Raw genomic sequence first — 22,123 nt, forward strand, 5'->3', positions numbered from 1 at the left:
CCTCTCTGACTCTTTGCTACTTCCTCTGAGTACCCCCCCCCGCCGTATCTCTCCACCCTGGAGGCTTCCTGCCTCTACTCTTGATGAAGGGCTTTTGCCCAAAACGTTGATTTTCCTGCTCCTCAGATGCTGGCTGACCTGCTGTGCTTTTCCAGCACCACTCTAATCTAAACTCTGGTTTCCAGCATCTGCAGTCCTCACTTTTACCTAACATATTCAGTGAGCCTCTGGACGAAGTATTGCTGATGATTCCTGCTTTCTATTTATATGTTTGGGTTTCTTTGAGTTGGTGATGTCATTTCCTGTGGTTGTGCCATTTCCTATGGTGATGTCATTTCCTGTTCTTTTTCTCTGGGGGTGGTAAATCGGGTCCTAGTTAATAGAAATATAAATAGAAAGCAGGAATCATCAGCACTGCTTCATCCTGAGGCTCACTGAAGATGTTATTTAGTATGGTGATGAAACGTCTGAAAAAGAACCTTTCAGCTCAGCAAGCAAGCCTACACCCAGAACCTCAACCTGAGCTACAAATCTTCTCAAAACTTGTTAATCCTAGTAAATCTTCTATGATCAATCTCCAGGTTAGTAATGTCCTTCCTACAGCAGGGCGACCAGAACTGGACATGAAAGAGACCTCCCCAATGTCTTGTACAGCCTCAACATGACAATCAAACTCCTATACTCAAAGGTCTGAGCAATGAAGGCTCAGTGGGATGTGGATTCAAGTTCCATTCCAGCAACCTAAAAGCAAAGGGGCAGATGTCCATGTCAGAAATGATTTCAGGAATAAAGTAAAATTTGCACAACAGGGCTGGAAATTTGTAGTTCTCCCTCAAATGGAGCCACACAGAAACGCCCCAGAGAAAGGATGAAGTTTCGTCTGTGACCCCACACTCATGGCTTGTGGCAGGTCTAGGGAAGGTTTGTATTTCATGACATATAGTATTTTCATTGAGTTGTGTGAGCTTTGGAACCCGTTGGAAAAAGCATCCAGTAAGAGAGTTAGGGATCTGCTGAGAGCTTGGGAAAATTCTGAAAGGTCCGTGTTAAATATTTTTGACAACTTCAAATGTCATTATTAGATACTGTCTTATACGTTAGATGTGCCTTTATTGAATTGATAGAATCTATAGTTTATAGAATCCATACAATGTGGAAACAGGTCATTTGGCCTATTGAGTCCACACCAAGCCTCCGAAGAGTATCCCATCCAGACCCACACGTCCACATATCCCTGTAACCCTGCATTTCCCATTGCTACCCCACCGAGCCTGCACATCCCTGAACATTATGGACATTTTCCCATAGCCAATCCATTTAGTCTGCGCATCTTTGGACTGTGGGAGGAAGCCAGAGGAAACCCACGCAGACACGGAGAGAATGTGCAAACTCCACAGAGACAGTCACCCAAGAGTGGAATCAAACTGAGGAGCCTGGATCTCTGAGGCTGCTGTGCTAACCACTGAGCCACCACCATGCTGTCTCAGTTGGCTATACTGTTAATGCATGGTTCAGATTAACATCGATGACACCAGTTCGATCGCCACTTTGGCAAAGCAGGCACAGGGCCCATGACCTCACCTACCCAATGGTAAAAGCATAGCATAAACCATGACTCAGTGACTTTTGAACAATTCAGGATGTTATCAGGAGTAGAGATATTCTTTAAAAACAAACACTCTTTCATGGGCTGTGGCCATCAGTGCAACATCAGCATTTGATTCCTATCTAATTGTCTCAGAGGTGAGTGTCTTACTTAGATATTTTAAAGGGTTGCTGAGGCTCTGTAGGCCTGACCAGGAAGGAGGCAGAATTCCACCCCTAAAGAACATTCGTGGAGGTTTTACAATAATCAGCAACATTTGATGGCCACTGTTACTGAAATTAGCTTTACATTCCAGTTTGACTTTTATTTTTATTAATTTAATTTCAAATTTCATCTGTTGTCATCAAGCTGCAAATTCTAACACTTTCCAGATGAATAATTTTCTCAGCCATTGCATGTCGGAATTTCATTTGCTCTGTGAATTTTTAAATGTTTAAAAATATTAGCTATAGTGGATGCTTCAGGTATTGCGAATATGAAACAATTATGTTAATAACATGGGTTGGCTTCTTGGGAAATTGTGGATGTCTGCTTATTTTTTAAGCCACCCAAGCTCTCTTTTGATGGATAGGCCATCCACTTTGTTCTTTCAGTTTAAATAGGCTCCTTTGTCTAAAGGTTCATTTTGGCTGAGTTTCAAAAGTTATGAAGCATATTAGATTAGATTCCCTACAGTGTGGAAACAGGCCCTTTGGCCCAACCAGTCCACACTGACCCTCCGAAGAGTAACCCACCCAGACCCATTTCCCACTGACTAGTGCACCTAACACTATGGGCAATTTAGCATGGCCAATTCACCTGACATGCACATCTTTGGACTGTGAGAGGAAACTGGAGCACCCAGAGAAAACCCACACAGACACGGGGAGAATGTGCAAACTCCACATTGACAATTGCCTGAGGCTGGAATCGAACCTGGGACCCTGGTGCTGTGAGGCAGCAGTGCTAACCACCGTGCCACCCCTGTTATAACTCAGAATAGGCTGAAAACAAGATTTTGTAGATGCTGGAGTTCTGATATAAAGACAGAAATTGCTGGAGAAGCACAGTAGGTCTGGCAGGATTGTGGAAAGAGGTACAATTATTGTTTTCAGTCTGAAGTGGGTCTTTATTAGAACTCATTGGTTTCAAAGAAGAGTCAGGAAACTTGAAATGTTAACTATGTTTTTCTCTCTCTACAAATAATGCCAGACCTGTTAAGTTTCTCCATCACTGCTTTTAGTTTCACCTTAGAATGGGCTTTGTTCAGGCAACTAGGAGTATTGTTTGAATGTCAGAAACTCAATTTTTCTGTTGTATCAAATGAAAGAAGTTGCAGGGCATCATTTTGAAGAAGAGTAATGTATCTCTGGTGTTCTGTTCAATCAGCGTGATATTGATGGCACTCATCAAGCCTGTGACCCCTCCCATCCAGAAGAAGAAAGGCTGCACACACGGGGACCTCTACCACCTACAAATTCCCTTCCAAGCCACTCACCATCCTGACTTATGTTGCAACATGATTGCGTTGGTAATCAAGCCCTACAATTCCATGAGCCTTACAATCAAGCCCTACAATTTCTTTCTCGTCACAACTATTATCTGGAACAAAGAAATGAATTTCATCAGAATTCTTCAATAAATGCGAGCTGAAACACTTTGTAGCAAAAATCAGAAGGCAGATTACTATTTTAATGGCTGTAAATTGAGAGAGGGGAACGTTCAATGACACCTGGGTACACCACTCATTGAAAGTAAGCGTGTAGGTGCAACAGGCAGGAAAGAAGGTAGGCTGTATTTTGGCCTTCATAGCGAGAGGATCCAAATACAGGTACATCGATGTCTTGCTGCAATTATAAAAGGTAATTATGAGGCCACACTTGGGATATTGGGTGCATTATTGGTCTCCTTACCTGAGGAAGGATATTCTTGCTACAGAGGCAGTGCAATGAAGGGTTACCAAATGGATTCTTGGGATGCATGTGAGGAGAGATTGTGTCAGTTAGGATTGTATTCACTGGAGTTTATGAGAATGAGGTGGGAGTCTCATAGAAATCTGTAAAATTCTAACGGGGTAGATGCAGAAAAGCTGTTCCCAATGGTGAGGGTATCCACAACCAGGGATCATAGTTTAAGGATAAGGAGCAAACCTTTTAGGTTCAAGATGAGAAGAAATTTCTTCACCTGGAGAGTGGGGAGTCTGTGAGTTCACGACCACAGAAAGTGGTTAAGACCAAAACAAGAAAGAGGCAGGCAAATCTCTTGCGGTTAAAGGAATCAAGGGATGTGGGGGGGGGGGGGAATGGCAGGGTTAGGGTATTGAATGCAATGATCAGCCCTGATCACTTTGAATGATAGAGCATGTTCCAGGGGTCAAATGACCTACTCTTCTATGTTTCTATATAATTCCCTTCCTAACATCCCTGTAGGTCTAAATTCTTCAGCCAGAGAGTGGTGAGTCTGTGGAATTCACTGCCACAGAAGGCTGTAGAGGCCAGATCATTGAGTATTTTTAAAACAGTGATGGATAAGTTCTTGATTGCCAAGGGGATCAAGGTTACTGAGAAAAAGCAGGAAAATGGGGTTGAAAAAGCTATCAGCCATGATTGGATGGCAGACCAGACTCAATGGGCCAAATGGCCTAATTTCTGCTCCTATGTCTTATGGTCTTATCTAACAGTAACATGTAGACTGTGTAACTACTATCACCTTCACCAGGACAACTAGGGATGAGCTGTAAGTGCTGGCGTGGATGGTGATGCCTATACCCATGAATAAATAAAGAAAATCACAAAAATGGATTGATTTGTTCATTATCACACATTGTACTTTGGTATCCGTTTTTTAGTTTTCAAGTTACAGAGACAGTGCTCCCCTGAAAAGAACTGAGTTTACCTGGTGCCCACCACCATTCCTGGTAATCATGGGCCAGCCTAAGCATCCTGTTAATGCTCTCAGCTCTCTTCCAGGCACAAAGACGAGTCAGCCAGCATATCCTGAGCTGATGCCACTTATTATTTCATCACATCCCCCACCGCATGGTTCATACCATGTCAGACTCCAGCAATCCACCTGTAAGCCCTGCTCAGGAAACACCTTTACGTTATTTCACAGAATGTCAGAACGTTTGCCCTTTCTAACAGGACCCTGCTCTCACCAACACCTTCTCAAAGAAGACTAGGGACAGGGAGTAAAGGAAAGCTCCCCACCCCCTCCAACGACAATGTTCAGGCCTCAAAATGGAGTACACACTGGGAATAAGTCTGGGAAGCACTGTGTCGCAGATTAAATTGATTTAATGGACACTTCTGCGGAGGTTAATAAAATACAAAGAACTGTGGATGCTGGAAATCTAAAACAAAAACAGAAATTGCTGGAGAAACTCAGAGATGCTGGAGCATCTGTGGACAGAAAGCAGAGTTAACGTTTCAGGTCCGGTGACCTTTCTTCCAAGCTGGACTCGAAACATTAAATCTGCTTTCTCTCCAGGAGCAAATGAAGGACTCAAGGGTTAGGGTCTTCATCCTCCCAAGACTGTAAATGTTTCTGCCCACTAGCCCACATTACATCGTTGTTGTGGGCGGTGCTAATGGTGCTCCTTGTTAACCCTTTCATACAACGACAGAATGTGTGCTTTCGATAGCAGCATGAGTAACGGGCACTGTGATCCATGCACGCATGCATTCACACAGCGGTGCCAAGAATGAAGGGCGGGAACAGAGTTTAACAGGAATATTGTATGAAGAAATAAATAAAGATCAATTACATCCTGTTTTCTGTTCTAAGGTGCCCATATTTCAGATGCCAGTGTTACTAATACTTGCTAGAACTCATAGAGTCATAGAATCTGTACAGTGTGGAAGCAGGCCATTCAGCCCATTGAGTCTACACTGACCCTCTGAGGAGCATCACACCCAAAGACATCCCCCTACCCTATCGCTATAACCCCACATTTCCCATGGCTACGCTATGGGCCTTACCTTTGCTGAACTGGAAGAGATCTTTTCCTTCCAGATCATATACTGAATGAGTACTCGTTGACTGGATTCTCTGTAATAGTAGAAGGTGTTGCCATGGTGATTAATTGGATGGATTGTTTCTGGAGGCAAATTTGACAGCAATATTCCAATTTTATACTTGCATGTGTGGTGCTCCATCTAGTGGCCACAAATGCAGCCACACCTCAACAGAACACTGAAAGAAAATGTGAATTGCAAAGGCTGGAGATCAGAAACAAACCAAAGAGAAATTGCTGGTGAAGCTCAGTAGGTCTGGTGGCAACTGTGGAGAAACAGAATTAACATTTCGAGTCCAGTATGACTCTAGGTACAGCACAGAAAAACAGACCCTTCCATCCAACTCGTCCATGCTGACCAGATAAACTAAATTATTCTAATCCCATTTTCCAAGAATTGACCCATATCCCTCTAAACCCAAGCGAAAGTGAGATTAGATTAGATTATTTACAGTGTGGAAACAGGCCCTTCGGCCCAACAAGTCCACACCGACCCACCGAAGCGCAACCCACCCATTCCCCTACATTTACCCCTTTACATAACACTACAGGCAATTTAGTGAGGATTTCTGAGTCATTCCTGATGAAGGGCTCCTGCACGAAACATTGATTTTCCTGCTCCTTGGATGCTGCCTGCCTTGCTGTGCTTTTCCAGTACCACTCTAATCTTGACTCTTCCCTCTAAGCCCTTCCAATTCATATACTCATCCAGATGCCTTTTAAATGTTGTAATTGTACCAGCCTCCACCACTTCCTCTGGCAGCTCATTCCATACACGCACCACCCTCTGCGTGGAAAAGTTGCCCCTTAGGTCCATTTTAACTCTTTCCCCTCTCACCTTAAACCTATGGCCTCTAGTCCTGGACTCCAGTCTTCTTCACTTTCGAAACATTGACTCTTTTTCTCTCTCTCCAAGGATGCTGCCAGTTTCTTTAGCATCTTCTGTGTTCATTTCAGATTTCAGCATCCGCTGTATCTTGCTTGTATTTGGATGTTAAGAGATAACTGGCCCTTTCAGGACTGAGCTCGATAGAGCAATTTCAGGTGAGTAATTCAAGGAGCAAAATGTGAGTAAAGGTCAAGGTGCACATCTTGGATGGCCAAACTGAATGAGAAAGCAAGTTTGAGTAGCTGTGTAGCCTACCCCCGAATCTCCAAACACCTCCAATTTCTATTCTTTTTAATTAAAACAATTGCAATCTCTTGGAACCAATAGAGGTCCAGGTTTGTGTTGAGTTGATGGGCTGAATGCCTTCCTTCTGTGCTGAACTATTCTGAGTCTTGCTTAATTCTCTGTTGGATAATAGTCAAAGATGTTAGCTTATTCCAGAGATTGCTACATTCTACTGGCATCCTAATGATAGGGGGAAGAGTTATTCTGATCATTAATTCCAATAAAATGAAAAACGTGAGGACATAATATGATAAAACATTGGAACATTAGTAGACCACGCAGCCCATCAGTCTTGCTCCATCATTCAATAAGCTAATGGCCAATCTAATCTAGAGTTTTGTTTTATTCACTCCTGGGACGTGAGCACCACTGGCCAGGCCAATACTTATCGCCCGTCCCTAGTTGCCCGTTGAAAGCATGGTGATGAGCTGGCTTCTTGAACTACTACGTGTGCTGTAGGTTGACCCACAATGCCCTTAGGGATGGAATTCCAGGATTTTGACCCGGTGAAACTGAAGGAACACTGATTACATTTCCAAGTCAGGATGGTGAGTGGCTCTGAGAGGAACTTGCAGGGGCAGGTGTTCCCATGTATCTGCTACCCTTGTCCTTCTAGATTGCAGAGGTTTTGAGTTTTGAAGCTGCTGTTTAAGGAGCCTTCTGCTGTGCATCTTGTAGATAGTACACCCTGCTGCTACTGAGCGTCAGTGGCAGAGGAAGTGGATGTTTGTGAATGTTGTGTCAATCAATAGGCTCTTTGTCCAGATTGGTGTCAAGCTTCTTGAGTGTTCTTGGAGCTATGCTCCTTCAGGCAAACAGGTAAGTATTCCATCATGCTCCTAACTTGTGCTTTGTAAATTGAGGACATGCTTTGGGGAGTCAGGAAGAGAGTTACTCGCTGCAGGATTCCTAGCCTCTGACCTGCTCTTGTAGCCATTGTACTTATATGGTGAGTTCAGTTCAGTTTCTAGTCAATGGTAGCCCCCAGAATGTAGATAGTGGGAGATTCAGTAATGGTAATGCCATTGAATTTCAAGGGGCAATGGTTAGATTCTCTCTTCTTGGAGATGGTCATTGCCTGATGTTTGTGTGACACGAATGCTACTTACTACTTGTCAGCCCAAACCCGGATATTGTCCAGGAATTGCTGCAGTTGGACATGAGTTTCAGTATTTAAGGAGTCACAATTCACCCTCTGAATGAAGAAATTTCTCTCCATTTCAGTCTTAAGTGTCCTGCCCCTTATTTAATTGTTTCCATCTTGTGATTTATACCAGCAGGCCACCGAGATATTTCATTAGACCCCAACACGTTCTGTCTTGTCTATCGTTTTCCCTCTTTATTCTTTCATGAGATGGGAGAGTGACTGGGAAGACCATCATTTGTTGCCAATTCTTAATTGCCCTTTTGTGGTTTATTCAGCTATTTCAAAGGCAGATCTGTTGTGGACCCTGGAGTTTCCTGTCAGCCAGACCAGGTAAGGACAGTCAATTCAAAAGGAGAGATCGCTGGAAAAGCTCAGCAGGTCTGGCAGGATCTGTGGACAGAAATCAGAGTTAATGTTTCCGGTCCAGTGACAAAACATAAAGTCTAATTTCTGTTCACAGATGCTGCCAGACCAGCTGAGCTTTTCCAGTAACTGTGTTTTTGTTTCTGATTTATAGCAATTCTTTTGATTTTTATTGAGGACTGTCCAAAAGATATTGGTGAACAGGTGGGTTTTTACAACAATCAATGATAGTTTCGTGGTTACCATTAGTGAGATGAGCTTTAATTAAAGTTTTGCTTCTTCATTTTGCAATTTTGAGATTTCATTTTGAAATTTATTTCTCCAACAAGTTATTTCTTTTGACAGTGGCCCTCAGCACTGCCAGTCCAGGCTTGTCGGTAGCTGCCAAGTCAAAACATCGTAAGTTCAAGTCCCATTGCAGAAACATCACGTGTTGAAATAAATTGTCCTCAATAACACAAGGGTTGAGAATCTGAGGACACTGAATTAGGGTGAATGGCAGAAAAGCCAATGGAAATAAAAGGTAAATCTTATTTACACCACAAGTGGTCAGGAGTAGGTCACTCAGCCCCTCGAGTCTGCTCCGCTATTGAATAGGATCAGAGCTGATCCAACACTCCTCATGTCCATTTTCCTACCTTTTCCCCATAACCTTTGATTCCCCGACTGAATCTATCTCAGTCTTAAATATACACCCAGACTCTGCTCCTACAGCTCTCTGTGGCAACGAGTTCCAAAGGCTCAATCTTCTGAGAGAAGAAATTCCTCCTCATCTCAGTCTTAAAGTGGCACCTCTTAATTCTGTGACTGTGCCCTCTTACTCTCAACTCTCTCATGGGGAGAAACATTCTTTTAGTATTTACCATGTCAAGCCCCTTAAGAATCCCACATGTTTCAATGAGATCACCTCTCATTTCCCTAGTTCTCTAGTAGAGTCCCAACCTGTTTAGCCTTTGCTCATAAGACAGCACCTCTATACCAGGGATCATCCTAGTGAACCTTCTCTGAACTATGAAATTATATATTTTCTTAAATAAGGGGATCAATACTGCTCCCAGTGCTCCAGCTGTGATCTCACCAGCACCTTATACAGTTGCAGTCAGATTTCCCTACGCTTATACTCCAACCCCCTTGAAATTAGCCTTCCTAATTCCCTGCTGCCCCCGTGTGCTGGCTTTCTGTGTTTTGAGTTCAAGTCCCTTTGTATTGCAGCTTTCTGCAATTTTTCAGCATTTAAATAATACTCCGTTCTCCCTTCCAAAATGAACACCTTCACATTTTCCTAATTGCCAACTTTTTGCCAACTTACATAGCCTGTCAACATGCCTTTATAAACTGTTTGTGTTCCTCTCATAACTTGCTTTTCCACCTACTTTTGTGTCAGTACATTCGTTTCCTCCCTCCAAGTTATTAATATATCTGCAAATATGTGTGCAGTGTGCAGGGAGAAGTGTGAGGAGCGGGGAGGGTTGCGTTGCATTTACAGATAACCAGGATGGACACAACGGCCGCTTTCCATGCTGTCACCATTCTACTGTACTGACACTCATTGTCGGCACATACTTCAGGTTGGAGCTCCCAAGGCAATGGTGAGGAACCGCTGTATTACCAGCCTTAATGGTTTACAAGGTCCAATAATTGAAAAGGGAAAGGGGAAAGGTCTCCCAAAACCGATTAATAATTATCCACAACCAACATCCCAAAAATAATCTGTTCATCTACTCATTGAATCATTGCTGCTCTTGGTCTGTGCAAATTGACTGCTATGTTTCCTACATTACAGGAGAAGCTTCACTTTAGAATTGCTTCATTAGCTGTTGAGTTGCTCTGAGGCTGTGGAAGGCACTGTGTAAATGCAAGCTTCCTTTATCAAATATGAAGAATGTTGACAGAGGATTATTTTTTTGTCTCCTGCAAACATTGTCACTCCACTAGATGGCAGCCCATACCCATCCTGAAGATCTGCATGACAGCTGTCTAAACCCAATACAAACCCCAGCTGAAGTTATCTAAATATCTCAGGCGACTCTGACATGGAGTGGTAATGCATTCAGACTTTAAATAGAAGCTGATCTATAAACAATACAGTGGATGAATTTAGTCAGGCAGCTGTCTGGCTGTCTGTGTCACATCAGGCTCTCTGTAAGCATTCCTGTAAGTGTTTTATTGTTCAAGGAACACAGGCATTACTGGCTGTGCCCAGCATTTATTGCCTGTCCCTGGCTGCCCCTTGAGAAGGTAGGGGTGAGCTGCTGTCTTGGACAGCTGCAGGCCATGTGCTGTACAATGCCCTTAAGGAGGGAATTCCAGGATTTTGACCCAGTGACACTGAAGGATATATTTCCAAGTCAGGATAGTGAGTGCCTTGGAGGGGAACTGTGTATCTGCTGGCCTTGCCCTTCTCGATGGAAGATGTTGCAAGTTTCAAAGACGTCGTTTCGGGAGCCTTGGTGAGTTATTGCTTCTTACAGATAAGTACACCGCTGCTACTGAGCATTGGTGATGGAGGAAGTGGATATTTGTGGATGTGGTGCCAATCTGTCTCAGATAGTATCGAGTTTCTCAAGGCAAGTGGGGAGTATTCCATCTGACTTGTGCCTTGTAGATGGCGGACAGGCTTTGGGGAGGATGAAGCTCTCAGGTGGTACGGTGGCTCAGTGGTTAGCGCTGCTGCCTTGTAGCGCCAGGGACCTGGGTTTGATCCCAGCCTCGGGTGACCATCTGTGTGGAGTTTGCACATTCTCCCTGTGTCTGCATAAGTTTCCTCTGGGTGCTCTGGTTTCCTCTCACATTTGAAAGATGTGCAGGTTAGGTGAATTGGCCATGGGAAATTGCCGTAGTGTTCAGGGGTGTGTAGGATAAATGCATTGGTCATAGGTAAACGTAGGGGAATGGGTCTAGGTGGGATACTCTTCAGGGGGTCGGTGTGGACTGGGCCGAAGGCCCTGTTTCCACACTTTGAGATTCTATGGATTCTTGCATTTGGAAGCAATGTCATGTCTTTTCAGAGGCCTCCCTCACAGATCCCACTTCCATCCTCCCGCTTCTCTTCCTCAGTAGTGCTGCAAATATCATCTTCTCAATGAAACATCCAACACACGTATCCAACAAAGTATTTGCACTGCAGTTCCATTGGCAGGATCTTAAACTTCATTTGACGGCAAAATGAGTGTTCAGAAATGTCATTACAAAGGTGACCGCAGCACGTGTTTTGGTGCACAGCAAGATTCCACAAAATGCAATGCATGATTTTCTTTTTAATTTGAAGTTAGTACAAGGTGAAGTATTGACTGTATCGTAGGGAGAAGTCATGATTTCTCTCATATCTCAAACCTCTCCACTGGGATCTAAGACAGCTCCAGAATAGGACAGAATAGAATAGCCTTTATTGTCACATAACTCGATGAGTACAGTCAATTCTTCTAAACCGCAATGGATGCGTTCTTGTGTACTGCTGTATTATTGAAAAATTGTGCCTTAGAAACAGTGCTTAAAGTGTTGGCGATATAATCACGTTACAGCCAACATTCGCGCATCAGAAAACAGCACCCCAATTCATCAATCACATTACAGGGAATTGGCATTGACGAAACACACGTTATAACAGAATGACCTGTATTGTGAAACATTTATACATGGCCAATTACAGCACTGACTCGGGAACAAAAGTACTTAGGCACGACCTCTCTAGTTACAAGATTTTAGACAGTAGAGAAATAAAATCCCAGCGTTACAGAAATATACGTTTGACACAGCAGACTGTGTTGGCCCCTTGTTTCTGGTCCACATCAGGCCCTGGCTCCACACAATGCCAGTGACACACCACACTGAGAGATCGCTGTGCCATACGGGGAGACCCCCACAGGAGGAAGCAGCTGTGCCAGGCTGAGAAGTCACTGCCCGATGACGAACCTATGCCCGAAACTTCGATTCTGCACCTCGATGCTGCCTGACCTGTTGTGTTTTTCCAGCACCACACTCACGGCTGAGAGGTCACCGTGCCAGAGTCCAGCAGGTGGGATTTTGCAGGGCATCAGTAATGGTGCACTTAGTGCCTTATGCTGACAGCTAGGAGTGATGGATATGTACATGGGGTTGGGTGAAGGAAATGAATAAAACACTGTCTGTGGGGAACGAGAGCATTTGCTCTGACTCAGCAGTCCTCAGTGAAGGGAGGACGCGGTGAAAACTAATCAGCCACTATTAACTATTGAAACAATACCTCCTGCTGGAATATGTGGGTCAGGCTGTAGAACACACCGCAGTCAAACACACCTCAATCAGTAATCTCTGCCTAGAATTACCTGTGATGGTGCATTTTGTGAAGCACAGAGATAGAGAGTGGAACTGTTTCTCACCCTCAGTAGGTCAGCACATTCATAAAACATAGAACATAGCAGATCATAGAATATAGAACAGTACAGCACAGTACAGGCCCTTCGGCCCTCAATGTTGTACCTTTTATCCTACTCTAAGATCAAACTAACCTATGTATCCTTCATCTTGCTATCATCCATGTGCCTATCCAAGAGTCACTTAAATGACTGTCATGCATCTGACTCTACTACCACTGCTGGCAGTGCATTCCATGCACCCACCACTCTGTGTACAGAACCTACCTCTGACATCTCCCCTAAACCTTCCTCTAATTGCCTTAAAATGATGACCCCTCATGATGGCCATTTCCGTCCTGGGAAAAGTCTCTGTCTATCCACTCTAACTATGCCTCTCAACATCTTGTACCCCTCTATCAAGTCACCTCTCATCCTTCTTCGCTCCAATGAGAAAAGCCCTAGCTCCTCCAACCTTTCTTCATAAGACCATGGCCTCTAGTCCAGGCAGCATCCTGGTAAATCTCCTCTGCACCCTCTCTAAACCTTCCACATCCTTCCTAAATTCAGGAGAGATGGTGAAATTGAGCTCCCCTTAGTGAGGAATCTCACCACCTCTTAAAGGGAAATCTCACCCTCAGCTCCTCTTAAAGACGAATCTTACTCAGTTCCCCTTACAGACGAAAGTCTGCTGGCTCTCCTCAAAGTGGAACTGCAGTCCCAGCTCCCCACAATGAATCAGTATCATTGCGAGATGAGTTGAGTACAGGAGCAGGGATGTCTTGCTGCAGTTATACAGAGCCTTGGTGTGACCACACTTGGAACACTATATGCAGGTTTGGTCACCTTATCCGAAGAAAGATGGTATCGCTATAGAGGGAGTCCAGCGAAGGTTAACCAGGCCGATTCCAGGAGTGGCCACACTGACATATGAGGAGAGATTGAGTCAGTTAGGATTAGATTAGATTAGATGAGAGTTAGAGTTATTGTCACATGTTATAAAAATACGGTGAAAAGTGTTTTCTCGCACGTTCTGCACAAAGTGTCACCATGCTCTGGCACCATCTTGAAACACTGAACATAACGTTAAGATTTTACTGCTGCAGAGTTCAACTTTCTCTGTTATTCCTCCTCCGCTGTTCCTGCAGTCACTGCTCAACATTAACCAGGGTCTCAATAACGGCCTCTGGGGTCTTGGTTACACGCCACTGTCACTCCCGTGACCACCGCACCTGAACTGGAGGCATGGGCCTGGGGTTTGCATGTCCTCTGGACTTCCTACTCCCCATCCGATGCTCCTCCAGACGCTGCCACCGGTCAGTGGTCATCGAGGTCCTCCACCGTCCCTTACGTCAATGCTTCTGCTCCTTCAGGCGCCCGGGCCTAGCCGCGGATCTGAAGCCTTGGCTCCAGCTGTGAGTCCGGGCCGGGGGGAGTCAGCCCGGGACTTGTCCCTCACTTGATGGGAGACCCCGGGCTGGGGTGGAGCCGAGTCCGCCTCATCCTGGTGTAGTTGCTGCTGCCTCCAGAGGCCTCCTCCTTCACTTGGCCTCAGCCACACTCTCCAGGCTTTAATGAGAAAAAGGACGAGAAAAAATCAAGAGCGAAAAGAAGAAAAGAGACAGAAAAGAAAGAAAGCAGATGGGAGCAGAGGAGGCCCAGGCTCAGCCCTGTCACTCTGCCCCCATTTTAGATAACTATCTGCTGGAGTTCAGAAGAATGAAATTGGGGGATCTCCATAAAGTTCTAACCCTATAAAACAGTTACAAATCTAGACAGGGTAGATGCAGGAAGAATATTTCTGATAATAGAGCCAGGTGTCCCAGTCTAAGGAAACAAGGTACATTTCAGACTGAGATGAGGAGAGGTATTTTTCGCCCAGAGAGTGGTGAGCCTGTGGAATTCACTATCGCTGAAAGCAGTCATAGAGTCACAATGTCATGCAGCAAGGAAACAGACCCTTCGATCCAACCAGTCCATGCCAATCATAATCCCAAACTATAACTAGTCCCACCCGCCTGTTCCTGGCCCATATCCCTTCAAACTCTCTACATACCTTAAAGCCATCCATTCTACTTATTTGTGCCTCAGTATTCTCATCGACAACAATGCCCTGTTCGTGAGTGAATACTGAAGAAAAGTATTCATTCAGTGTCTCCCCAATCCCAAACTATAACTAGTCCCACCCGCCTGTTCCTGGCCCATATCCCTTCAAACCCTTCCTATTTACATACTTATCTAAGTACTTTTAAATGTTGTGTTTATGTCCAAATCCACCACTTCCTCAGGAAGTTCATCAGACACATGATCCACCCTCAGTGTAAAGTCGTTGCCCCTTATGTCTTTTTTAAATCTCTCACTCCTCTCACCTTAAACATGTGCCCCTAGTCTTGAAATCCCCCATCCTCAGGGAAAAGACAACTACCATTAACTCCATCCAAACCCCTCATTGTTTTATAAACTTCTATAAAGTCACCTCTCAACTTGCCACGCTCCAGTGAAAGGCGTTCCAGCCTGTCTTTGTAACTCATATCTTCCATACTCGGCAACACCCTGTCAAGGCCAGAACATTGTATGCTTCCTGCTTCCACACTGTGAGGGTTCTATGATTCTATGAAGGAATTGGATATAGCTCTTAGGACTAAAGGGATCAAAAACTATGGGGGGCAAACTGGGAACAGGCTGTTGAGTTGGATTATCAACCATGATTGTAACAAAGTGCCAGAGCAGGTTCTGACCTCTTGTTTTCTATGAGGAGAAAGCTCACCAAACTCCCTGAAAGAGGAATCTCACGGCCAGATCCATTAAAAGAGACATCTTAACCTCAGCTCCACCTTCTGTGTCTTAAGCTCCTGTTCCACTAGTCACCCAATGAAGGAGCAGCGCTCCAAAAGCTAGTGCCTCCAAATAAACCTGTTGGACTATAACCTGGTGTTGTGTGAGTTTTAACTTTGTCCACCCCAGTCCAACACCAGCACCTCTCCATCATTACAAAGTCATCATAAGAAAGACTCCCACCATCTGGTGTTTTTCTGAAAAAATTGCCATTTCAGGTGCTTTTCCATGACCAATTTTGTACATTTCCCTTCCAAGGTGACGGTGACACTGAGTTGTCAGTCAGTCGGGGTGACTATGTGAAGACGAACACAGGTGAGACAGTTTCTCCTTTCACCTTGACTAATCGCTCTGTCTGCTGGTGATAATTTCACTCCCTCAGACTCACTATCTCTCCCAGGCTGGAAGTCTCCATGATATCATTCGCATCCACATCAGCACCCAACACTCCCTCTGTGATAAAGTGTCTAATACAACCACAAAGTCTACTTTGATTCCAATTCTAGACTCAGACAGAACCACACCAAACACAATCTTTGGAATGGACTGTGCATGCCATGCAATGTGCGTGATTCGCAAAATGGAGACAAAGAATATATTGGATTAGGGTTTGATTGTGGTGTCTTGATTCAGTTAGCAGTGTTCTCACCTCTCATGAGGTAATTGCTGACAGGTATTTTTGGGCAGCGAGTGGTTAGGATCTGGAATTCGTTTCCTGTGAGTGTGGGAGAGGCAGATTCAACTAGGGCTTTCGAAAGAGAATTGGATAATTGCCTGGAGAGAAAATATTTGTGGTGAAAAAGTGGGGGAATAGGCCTCGGTGGATTTTGGTGAAAACAAAAAGAAACAGGTTGCCGAAGCTTCTCATCTTGCTCTCATCAGGACCAATGCAAGAATGCCAAATTTCCAACGCCTTAATAGTTGCCTATGTCTTCCTATGGTTTGTGCGATGGCGATGCCCCAACTTATCAGAGTAGACTTGCCAACCAACCAGAAAAGATTGCTGAAAAGCAACCTTTCTTCTTGCTGTATAAATCGCTGTGATCATTTGAAATTTGGCGTTCTTGCATTCATCCTGACAGGAGCATGATGAAAAGCATCAACAATATAAGCCTGGCTTTTCAGTAATTCTGTATCATCAGGCGACTAGATGAATAGTTCATGCAGAGAGCCAATACTGATACAATGGGACAAATGCCCTCTTTCTGTGCCGGGATTCTTTAATCATTTGTAAATGTAACTTCAATACCAACTATGAACAACTTCGCTGATGTTCCAGCATGCACCGACAGTATGCCGGTTGCACAGAAATAATTTTTTTTTCAATAGGCAGAGCCCCTTCTGTCTGCTGAATTTGACAGGAGAAACAACGTGAATTTATTGATTATGATCTCACAGTACCTCAGAGCAATTCACAGCCAACGAGGTGTCTTTTGAAGTACAATCCCTGTGATTGTGTAGGAAATACAACAGCCAACTTACCTACAGATAGCAATGCGATAATGGTCAGCTAATCTGTTTTAGTGAAGGGCAGTTGAATGTTAGTCAGAACACCAGGGATAACTCCTCTACTTGTCTTCAAATTTGTGACCATGGAATCTTTAACAGCCAGCTAAGATGGTAGATAGAGAAACTGGCTCTCTCTCTCATCCAAGAGATGGAAAACAACGCCCTACCACCTGATGAAGGAGCAGCGCTCCGAAAGCTAGTGTGCTTCCAATTAAACCTGTTGGACTATAACCTGGTGTTGTGTGATTTTTAATTTTGTACACTCCAGTCCCACACCAGCATCTCCAAACCCTAACCTCTTGAGTGTGTCAATCGGTACACCAACAAGCAATTTAAGATAACCAGCCGATCTTGTAATGTGCTTCATTTACCCTTTCTGGAAGTGACAATCACATGGAGCCATTCTCTGCAAATAAAAGGAATATGATCACACCTTTTTTGAATGACCCAGAAGTTTGGTGAACCCCTTTAACTGTGCTATGGCAATAACTCCCAAGTCAGAGTTGACTTGCAAACGAATCCGTGTGCTTCTCTCCCATGCTATAAATTGTTGCGATAATTTGAAATTTGGCATTCTTGCATCTGTCCTGAGGGGAGCCACTGAAAGTTTCGGCAGCGTGGCCTCTCATTTCAGCAATACTCAAGTTCTGTACAACCAAGAGAGAAACGTATGTTTCTGTTTATCCTTACAAAATGGATATAAATCTGGCTTCAATTAAACAATCAAAATGTTCCTTTATTTACTTGCTTCTGAGACGACTTGACAGTAGTTCACCGACTGACCTGTGTTTCCCTAGCTTCCTGTAATGTGCAGACTAGCCTGTCTGAGCCGTCCACAAGGGGGGAGACATCACAGTGACCTTAGCAGTATCTGATTTATCATTTACCCACGGAACTGTCTCTTCCTGTCTTGGAGAGTGGTGACCTTACTTGTTAGACTTGGATACGTGCTCAGGCAGCAGGGTTGGGTGAGGGGGAGTTGATGTCTAACGAGGTCTCAGACATTTTAAAGTAAATACCGAGCATTATGCTTCATCAAACATCACTCAGCAGAGGAACGAATCTTGTTACGAGGTGTTAGAAAAGTAGTGAAGGTTTATAACTTAGCTCTGCTCCAACCAGGAGCTCTCTGCCCTTCACATTTGCTCGGAAAACAAACAAGAGGGAAGTGTAGAATTCCAAAGCTGAAACAAGAAATAAGTCTTATCTGATTCTTTGGTAGTTGAAACTCCACTCCTCAGTTCTGTTTTCATTTTTGCAGGAGAAGGCTATTCTGCCCCTTGAGTCCATTCCATCCTTCAAGTTGATCACAGCTGATCCATGTCTTAACACCTTTAACCCACCACGGTGCCACCCTCCACAGCTAACTAACATCTCCCAACCTTAGTTTGGAAGTTGTCAATTGACCTCCCAACTCAATAGGGTTGCAGGTGGGAGAGTTCCTGCTTTCAATGGCACATTCTGTATAGAACTGCCTCCTGATGTCACGGTTAGGACTATAGGAGCAGGAGTTGGCCATTCAGCCCAGCAAGCCAGTGCCACCATCCCAGACCATGGCTGCTCAATGGCATGCTCTCCATATCACTCAGATGGTGTAGAAGGTGTTTGGTATGCTTGCCTTAATTGGTCAGTGCATTGAGTTTAGGGGTTGGGATGTCATGTTGTGGCTATACAGGACATTGTTGAGACCACTTTTGGAAAACTGCATTCAGTTCTGGTCTCTCTCCTACAGGAAGGATGTTGTGAAGCTTGAAAAGGTGTGGAAAAGATTTACAAGGATGTTACCAGGAGAGTTTGAGCTAAAGGGAGAGGCTGAATAGGCTGGGGCTGTATTTCCCTGGAGTGTTGCAGGCTGAGGGGTTGTCCTTATAGAGGTTTATAAAATCATGAGGAGCGTGGATAGCGTGAGACAATCTTACTTTAGAAATCTTTGAGGAGACTTTTAATGGTCTTATGCGTGGATTAGAGAGGGGGGCCATGTGGAGAGATTGGACAAGATTTTGCGTAACAATGATGGCAAAACTGTCAGCTTTAACCATCTGCTCTGATTCTGATGTGGAGGTGCCAGTGTTGGACTGGGGTGGACAAAGTCAAAAATCACACAACACTGGGTTATAGTCCAACAGGTTTATTTGAAACTGCAAGCTTTCAGAGCTGCCTAAAATCATGGAGAGGGTAAACAGACAAGGTCTTTTTCCCGGCATGGGGGTGTCCTAAACTAGAGGGCAGAGGTTTAAGGTGAGACGGGAAAGGTTTAAAAGAGATCTAAGGGGCAACTTTTTCAGACAGAGGTTGGTATGGAATGAACAGCCAGAGGAAGTGGTGGAGGCTGGTACAATTACAACATTTAAAAGTCATCTAGATTGGTATGTGAATAGGAAGGGTTTAGAGTGAATATGGGCCAAATGTTGGCAAATGAGACTAGATTAATTTAGGATATCTGGTTGGCATGGATGAGTTGGGTCTGTTTCCGTGTTGTACATCTCTATGATTCTATGAGTCTAACAGCCGTGATCATAATAAATGTTGGAGCAGGTTCAAAGGGCCTGTATACCCAACTCCCGCTCCTATTTTGAATGTTTTTTATGAATTCTTCTTGTGTTTAAGTCAATACACCATTTGCTTTCCTAATTTCTTTCTACACTCAAAGTTATTTATGGATAAGGCCATCTAGGTCCCTTTGCACATCAACACTTTCCAAAACGGTCACCATTCGAGAAATATTCTGTATCTCTATCCCTCCTATCAAAGTGCATAACCTCACACTTACCCATCTGCCATGTTCTTGCCCACTCACTCAGTCTATCCAGTTGATGCCTCTTGGCATCATACTCACAGATCATGTTTCCACCAAGCTTGGTGCCATCCTCCATCTTAGAAACCTGTTCAACCTCTTTTTTTCTTAATGTTCCTCCACCAGAGGAAATAGTTTCTCTGTTTCAACTCTATTAACTCTTTTAATTATCTCGAGGACCTTAACTAAATCAACCTTCAATATTCTAAATGTAAGGAGAGGGACAAGCTTGGTTCTGCCAAGTTTAACCCTTGAAGCAAAAAAAACACCACTGCAGATTTTGGTAATTTCTGATTTTGTTAACTCTTTAAGCCCTGCTTCTAATTTAGTGAAGCAGCACCATACCCCCAGGCCAAGGCTCACCTTGCCTTCCTGCAGTGCAGTTTCCATCTTCCTAACCTCTTCTCCTTCAGGAGGCATCACTTGCTGGAGGTCTCCCAGTTGTCCTTCCTGTAGCAACACCCTCTGACCATCTGAACCAGCCTATCTTACTTTGTCCAACATTCCAGTATGCAGCATTTGATGCTCCATCCTTTCACATGGATTTTTTTTCTTTACTTGTTCAAGAGATGTGACAAAGCCGTTAATTGTTTCCCATTCCTAACTGCCCCTTGAATGGAATGGCTTACGAGGTCACATCAGAGAACAGTTAAGGTCAAAACACAATAGGACTTGAACGTAGATCAGTACAACACAGAAACAGGCCCTTTGGCCTACAATGTTGTGCCAAGCATGACACTAAATCATACTAATCCGTTCTGCCTGCCCTTGGTCCATCTCCCTCCACCCTTGCGTATTCATGTGCTCATCTAAAAACCCTTAAGCACCCCATCATAACTGCCTCCACCAGCACCTCTGGCAATGTGTTCCAGACACCTATCACTCTTTTGTACAAAACTTGCCCCTCATGTCTCCTTTGAACTTCTCCCCTTCACCTTAAATACACGTCCCCTAGCATTAAATATTTCAACTCTGGGAAAAAGATTCTCACCACAAACCCAATTTATGCATCTCATAATTCTATAAAGTTCTATCAAGTCTCCCCTCAGCTCCAGAGAAAGCAACCCTAGTTTTTCTAGCCTCTCCTTGTAGTTCATACTCTCCAGTCTGCATCGTATCCTGGTAAACCTCTTCTGCATCATTGCTGGGAGTCTGGAGTCATGTGTAGGCCAGACCAGGTAATGATGGCAAATTTCTTTCCCTAAAGGAATTACTGAACCAAATGCAGTTTTATAACAACCAACGTCTGTTGTCACAGTTACCATTATTGAGATTGGTTTTATATTCCACATTTTAGTTGCATCCCCCTTCTGCTGCAGTCAAAATTCCTCCCACTCAATTCCATCCTTTTCCAGGATCTGATGCATCCTGTACTACCCCCACCGCATCGTCAATCTTCCAAAAGCCAAGCTTGGGTGTTAACTAACCACTGATCTATGACGAGTCCTTCCTACTGCATCATTCTTAGCTCCATTGGTATCACTCATGCCTCTGAATCAGAAGGTCATGACTTCAACCCCTGCTCCAGAAACTAATGCCTGGGTGCAGCACTGAAGGAGTCCCACTGGGGTACAGATACTGTCTTTTAGATGAGACATTAAAGCAAGGTTGGGTGGTCTCTGATAATAAAACTGGCAAATGCTGGAGAAACTCAGCAGGTCCGGTTGCAGCTGCAGAGAGAGAAACGAAGTTAACATTTCGAGTCCGATATGACTTCTCCAGAATCCATCAGCTGATGCAGTGTCAGTAAACAAGCTCCTGACACTGTTAAGTGAACATTTGTCTCTCAAAAGCAGTATCAATGAAACAGATTATTCCATCATTGATTACTTTGCTGTTCGTGGGAGCAAAACAACGAATGCTGGGGATTGCAGTGAGTCAGGCAGCGTCCATGGAGAGAGAGAACAAGCTAACATTTTGAGTCGAAATGAAGAGTCATCTGGACTTAAAACATTAGGAGTAGAGTGGTGCTGGAAAAGCACAGCAGTTCGAGACACCACCCATGCCCTTCACCTCCTCCAAGACTTCCGTTTCCCCGGCTCCCAATGCCTCATCTTCACCACGGATATCCAATCCCTCCACACCTCCATCCGCCATGACCAGGGCCTCCAAGCCCTCCGTTTCTTCCTCTCCCAACGACCCCAGCAGTACCCTTCCACCAACACTCGCATTTGTTTGGCCGAACTGGTCCTCACCCTTAACAATTTCTCCTTTGAATCCTCCCACTTCCTCCAGACCAAAGGGGTAGCCATGGGCACCCGAATGGGCCCCAGCTATGCCTGTCTCTTTGTTGGCTACGTAATACAGTCCATCTTCCGTAGTTACACCGGCACCACTCCCCACCTCTTCCTCCGCTACATTGATGACTGC

General features: G+C 44.4%; 1 protein-coding gene across 2 annotated transcripts in view; it reads left to right on the forward strand.

Moving 5' to 3' along the window:
- Positions 1 to 10,529: 10,529 nt before the first annotated feature.
- Positions 10,530 to 22,123, forward strand: part of lrrc32 (leucine rich repeat containing 32) — a 61,179-nt gene continuing 49,585 nt past the window's right edge. Inside the window, exons 1-2 of one of the 2 annotated variants that reach the window (XM_043692452.1) lie at positions 10,530 to 10,734; positions 15,709 to 15,765. The gene's annotated coding sequence lies outside the window, so the exon portion shown is untranslated. The remainder of the gene's footprint in view (positions 10,735 to 15,708; positions 15,766 to 22,123) is intronic. The other variant, XM_043692453.1, reaches the window with a different exon arrangement.

Source organism: Chiloscyllium plagiosum, chromosome 6 (assembly GCF_004010195.1).
Source record: "Chiloscyllium plagiosum isolate BGI_BamShark_2017 chromosome 6, ASM401019v2, whole genome shotgun sequence".
In the NCBI taxonomy this organism is placed as follows: Eukaryota; Metazoa; Chordata; class Chondrichthyes; order Orectolobiformes; family Hemiscylliidae; genus Chiloscyllium; species Chiloscyllium plagiosum.